Here is a 6,443-nt window from a genome sequence, read left to right on the forward strand (position 1 = left end):
GTGTTTGTGTGTGTGTGTGTGTGTGTGTGTGTGTGTGTGTGTGTGTGTGTGTGTGTGTGTGTGTTTGTGAGTGTGCGTGCGCGCGCGCGCTCGCGTGTGTGTGTGTGTGTGTGTGTGTGTGTGTGTGTGTGTGTGTGTGTGTGTGTGTGTGTGTGTGTGTGTGTGTGAGTATGATGTCTTAACGAACGTCTTTTCTTTCCAATCCCTCAAAAGGCGACTGCTTAAGTCCCCTTGTCGGGGCACCCTTCAGCACCTACGACAACGACAGCGACAACTCGACCTCCATCAACTGCGCCCAACGACATGGAGGGGGCTGGTGGTATAATGGAAACACTTGTTCTTCTGTCTGCTCGCCTCCAGGACGTCTGAACGACGTCAGTGAACTTTGGTCTGGAGATGAGAAGGATGCTTTTTGGACAATCAGTTCCCTACCGAAGTCTTTGGCTAAGATCAAGGGCTTTCTACTTATTGAATGATAATTCAACTACCCACGCGTAGCTCAATTATCACACATTATTCCCCCCTCTGCTTCTTTACCTCTGTAAACTTGTAGAGCTAGTTATTTTTCGATAATGACCCAGCAACCAAACAAATAACGACCCAGCAACAACCTTTTTTTTAATTTAAAACAATTTTTTTTTTATTTTAACCTCAGTTGCATGCAGGTTTGCTACTACAATTATTTTTTGCCTTTTTTTTTTTTTTTTTTTTTTTTTGGGTGTGTGGCTTGGAGCAAACCTTCTTCATAGGTCTTTTCTTTTCTCTGTCAAATGTGTACATTTTTAAATCAACAAACTTTATCAGTAAACTAATATGTTTAAATAAATAAATAAATAAAAATAATCATAACATAAATTTATTCCTAATGTTCAGCTCAGTTTCCTTTTTTTTCTTTTTTTTTTTCCTTCTCCCTCTTTCTTTTTTCTTAGCTTAAAGATAGGGTTTGAAAAAAAACAAAAAAAACACACATTTAAATTTACTTCTTTTGCCCTAATCTTTTCACCTCTATCATGGACAAATACCAACAATGGACAATTTTATTAAAATATTTTACAATTACCATTATTCTCAGTCTATATGTGTCGCAAATCTAACTCTGAATTAAACATGCACACAATTTCTATTGGTTTCCCGTATTTGAATTTTCCCACACACATTTTTGCCACAATAATAAGTAAATTGATATAGTTTACTAAATTGTTTGACATACCAGGTGTTTTCATGTATCCTAACAGTGCTGTTTGAACATCAATTTTTATATTAACATTATACTGCTGAAATACCTTATTGGTTATTCTTTCCCAAATTGGATGTATAGCAGAACATTCATAAAAGAAATGTTCCACAAAATCAATCTTATCTGGACAGAATGAGCATTTGTTATTCATTCTAATTCCCATTTTACACAGCAAAATATTAGTCGGATATATGTTATGCAGTATCTTCCAGTGCAATTCTCTCAGTCTTGATTCTTTAGATACATTCCTTACGATGAGCCAATGCCATTTAGTTATTTCTATATTAAACTTATGCATCCAGAAATTCAGACAACAAGGGTTGTGTTCAGTTTTACTTATTAAATGTAATCTATAAGAACGTGCTGTAAATAACTCTTTATGGTCGAAAAGCAGAACATTGTTTTCATTGGATTGCATGAGCATATACGCCGGATATCTTTTCATAAACGAGGTAACAGCAGTCTTTACCACATTATACTCTAACATCAGTGAAGGATAAGTACCCACTTTCACTTTAATCTGTTCTAGGGATAACAGCCTGTTATTAACACATATATCACCAACTAATGCGATCCCACATTTAGTCCATTTCTTAAAAAATAACACATTATTTCGATACATAATGTTTTTATTATTCCAGACTGTTACCAACAGTGGGTTCTCTATTTCTGTGTGGGTGTTATTCTCTGTCCAGACTTTTAGGGCCTCCTCCCAAAAAGGGGCCAAATTAACATGTTCTTTTTTAAATTGCTTCCATTTTACTTTGGCATGAAAACAAGTCAGGTCTCTACCCAGTTGAGAAAACTGCGCTATTGGGATGAATGACCATTTTTCCGTATCAGTAGCCGTATGTAGCTTTCTTATCCATTCCAGCAGAAACGATTGCTGCATAATTTTAATGTCGGGCATACACAACCCTCCTTTTTCAAAATCAGCTTTTAACACACACCTTTTAACTTTTTCAAATGCTTTTTTGTTGGTAGTTTTTCTTTTCCACAAAAAGTGGTACAACATTGTGGTAACTCTGTTTAACACCTTCTCTGATAAATTAATTACTCTCATTACGTAAACTAATTGTGGAACGAGAAAACTATTTATAATACAAATTTTGCCTAAATATCCAAGATTCCTTCTATGCCACGTGCTTATGACTCGGCTCATGTTTTCAATACGGCTTTCCCAGTTTTCTGAGAGGTTTGATGCGGGTACACTATTACAGAAAAATATACCCAATAGCTTTATTTTATTTTTCCAATTTAAGTCAAAACATAACTCACCCCTCGCTATGCTCGATCCCAACCACATTGCTTCTGTCTTTCTTGTATTTATCTCAAGACCGGAGATACTTGCAAACTGTTTTAAAATGTCTAAAGCAAGTTTAATATCGTCTCTGTCTCGTAAAAACAGTGTCACGTCATCCGCATATAGCGCTATTTTCAACAATGCATAAATATCTTCACTTTTATTAATTGGTATACCATGAACTCCGTTTTTCCCTCTCATTTTAATGGCTAATAATTCAATACCGAGTATGAAGGCCAAAGGAGAAAAACAGCATCCCTGTCTAATCCCGCCTTCTATCCTAATTTCTTCGCTAAGCCACCCACCGTATCCAATGCAGCTCCAGCTTTCTTTCATTAATATCTCTACCCATCTGACAAATTCGTTGCCAAACCCAAACTTGGAAAACACATACGTCATGTACTCTTGCGATATCGAATCAAAAGCTTTCTTAAAATCAACAGCAAGCATGGCTCCAGGTATATCATTTTGTTGAGCACTGTATACCACGTCGTCAACCATTCTCAGTAGGGACGCTATGTCCCGCCCCTTTAAAAAAGCAACCTGGTCAGGCTGTATGATGCTGTCAACTACACTTTGCATTCTTAACGCTAAACATTTAGCCAACACTTTATAGTCAGCATTTGTTAACGTGATTGGCCTCCAGTTATTCAAATTTTCTCTTGGGAGTTCTTTTCCTTTGTGTATTAAGGTTATTACTCCTGCGGATTGAGAATATGATAGGTTCCCTTTCTCAAATGCATAATTATACGAATTCACAATAACATTTTTCAATTTCACCCAAAAACATTTATAAAATTCCACCGTTAATCCATCTAATCCTGGTGTCGAGCCGTTATTTAATGTCATCAGGGCTCTAGCCGCTTCTTCTACTGTAATTAGTCCTTCACAACTATCTCTCTCTAAATCATTTAATTGAGGTACTTCATCTCCCTCAATAAACGTATCAACTCTTCCAAAAAGACCTTCTTTCGGAACTTTTTTCTTATAACATTTCAAAAAATGCTCTCTCTGAGCTTCCAAAATGCGTTTTTGGTCCGTTAGTACATTTCCGTCTTCTGTGGTCAAAACACTCATAACCTTCGAATTCCCTCTACTCTTTTCTAAATTAAGAAAGAACTTCGTATTTTTTTCCCCTTCTGCAATCCATTTTATTCGTGATCTAATCATGGCACTTTTTGTTCTAATCTGTTCATGTATTTCTAACTGTAAACGAATCTTGTGTCGTCTTTTCTGCAATAATTCATTCAAAGGTTCATGACTTAGTTTCAAATCACAATCGTTTAATTCTGTATATAGACTTAGTTTATCATTTTTTCTTTTCATTGCTTTACTTTTACTATATTCTATACTCTCATCTCGTATTTGTCTCTTCAGCAATTCCCATTTTAACTGGACATCCGTTTGTTCTTGCTCACGCATAAACTCTTCTATAGCCGAATTCATAAATTGTACATATTGCAGATCATGTAATAACTCATTATTAAACTTCCAAAATCCAGGACCTCTGGCAACCTCTGAGCACTGTATTACTGTATAGACGCATCTGTGATCGGAGTATGGAACCGAAAACATATTACATTCTTGACAATTGTTTACAATTCCATCACTTATAAAAATATAATCAATTCTTCTCGCCACCCAGGAAAACTCTTTTCCTTCTGCATTAGATAACCTCCATGCATCATTTAATATACAGGAATGTATAAACGTATTAAACGCTGTAATTTCTTTCTGTGCATGTGCTGCACCACTTACAATATCCAATTCATTATTTACTACACTGTTAAAATCTCCACAAACCATAACTTTCTCAACGAGCGACCCAGCCACTTCTCTTTGTAACTCGTTAAAAAATTCTATTTTCTCAACTACTGGGTTTGGTGCATATACGTTATAGATTGAGATATCACCACTGTCCGTTTTAACAGTCACAGCCAGCACTCTCTTTTTTTTAATAATAGGAACAGCTGAATACGGTAGTCCCTTTCTCACCAAAATCACTTGTCCTAGGCTATGGTTTGTTCCTTCTGAAAAAAAGATTTCTCCACCCCAGTCTAATTTCCACGTGGAACTAACATCTTGTGAAATATAGGTCTCCTGTAAACATATAATGTCAAACTTTTTCTCTTTAAATAGTCGAATAAGACCTTTTCTTTTCTTTGTATTTCTCATTCCATGAACATTCAAGGATGCCACTTTTAAATCAGCCATAATCGTTGAGAATAGGGGTAAGTCCGTGAAACATGCTGAGCTGTCAAGGTACGGTAGGAAAGGTGAGCGAGTCCTCAGTCGCCCTTCTCATTCGCCATCCCCTCGTCGAAATAATCCTCTACGGAGTCTTTGTACTCGGTCTCTTTGCTTCTTGTCTCCGAGGTCTCAGAAGCTAGTTTCCGCAGTTTGTTGGCCCCACGCTGACCGACTTCTCTGGGTCTGGATCGTGTCATGGATCAAGGGCTGGCGGTGGCGCCTTTCTTCCCGGAGGAACCCCCACGCCCACCACCAGCACTGCTGGCACCACTGGGTGCTCGGTTTTGGTCAGTCTCGGCAGGTCGCACGAAGGATGCTTCTGCCTGGGCACTTTCGAGCGTGCAAGTCGGGTCACCCCTTCTGTGGCCCGGGAGTTTGCAGGAGAAACACACAACCTCAGCTGTGCACGCCGTGCGGTGGTGCCCGCTGGCGAGACAAATGGAGCACACGGGGATCTTCTTGGTTATCTTTTGCTCCTTGTGGAACAGTTTGGCCGTGAAAATGCTTATTTTGATAGTCCGTTCAAGGGGGGTGGCCGGTATGGAGACAAAGACAAATCTCCGTCCGGTCAAGAACCGTGTCAATTTGTTGTCCCGATCCCTGGCTCTCTCTAGCTTGATGTCTGATCTAATCTCACAACCAATTTTCTTGAGAGCGTGTTCAATCTCGGATTCGGCCACAGAGATAGGAAGGTCGTCAATCCACACTTTTGTGCTCTCCCTCTCCATACCCGAGTCGTCCCGGATCAGAAAAGGGTTGGTGGCATGCAGAAAAACCATCACTCCATTCAGTCGTATGCCTTTCAGCAGCAGAGAGTTTCTGGCTTCGTTTGTTGCAGGATAGATTCTCTACAGACCGCAACAACTTGAATCCTCGATAATGCAATGGGTTGAGAAGGTGTTCTGTTTCGGTACTACTTTTGCGACTGAAAATTCCGAACGCTCTAATGTACGAAGTATAGGCCTATATTTCTGGAGCAAACAATACAAACATACCGCATTTAAATTAACAACTACAGGCCTGAACACATCAATCTCCATAAAAATCCATGAGTTCGGTTGTTTTCTGAATCTAGATCTGCCGTGCACAAACGTTCATCACAAGCAAATTCCCAAGGTAAGTAACTCATACTTTGTCTAGCGACAAGAGTAGTTCCCCTTCTTGTCATTCAGTTTCTTCGACAACACTGACTGCAATCCGACGGTCAGTTTTCAACAATATTTCATTTTATAAACAGATCACACGCAACCAAATGCACACATCTCATCAATTTAAACAACATAAAGCGGTTTCATTCACTATTTTCCCCAAAAAACTGAACTTCCTACAGTAATTAACGTTGGAATACGGGTGCAAATGTTCGTCTGCTAGTCCCATTTGACGAAAGAACATTATTCTAAGCGATACTAAAACATAAAGAGAACACACAATATCTGCCTTTACCGCCACAGCAGAATAACAGCATATCTGTGTACTTGATTTTAGTCCAAAACAGAGAAACTGACAAGAAGTGTTGACAGAATGGAATGATTTGCACGGAACTATACAACCGCGCATTAATCGATCGCCTGCGCAGGTTGACTAGTTGAGTGATTCAGATTCGATCAAACTTTCGCACAAAAACTCCTGTTTTCTTTGAATAACTGAAGAAAG

This window comes from Littorina saxatilis, unplaced genomic scaffold (assembly GCF_037325665.1).
Source record: "Littorina saxatilis isolate snail1 unplaced genomic scaffold, US_GU_Lsax_2.0 SUPER_14_unloc_1, whole genome shotgun sequence".
Classification (NCBI taxonomy): Eukaryota; Metazoa; Mollusca; class Gastropoda; order Littorinimorpha; family Littorinidae; genus Littorina; species Littorina saxatilis.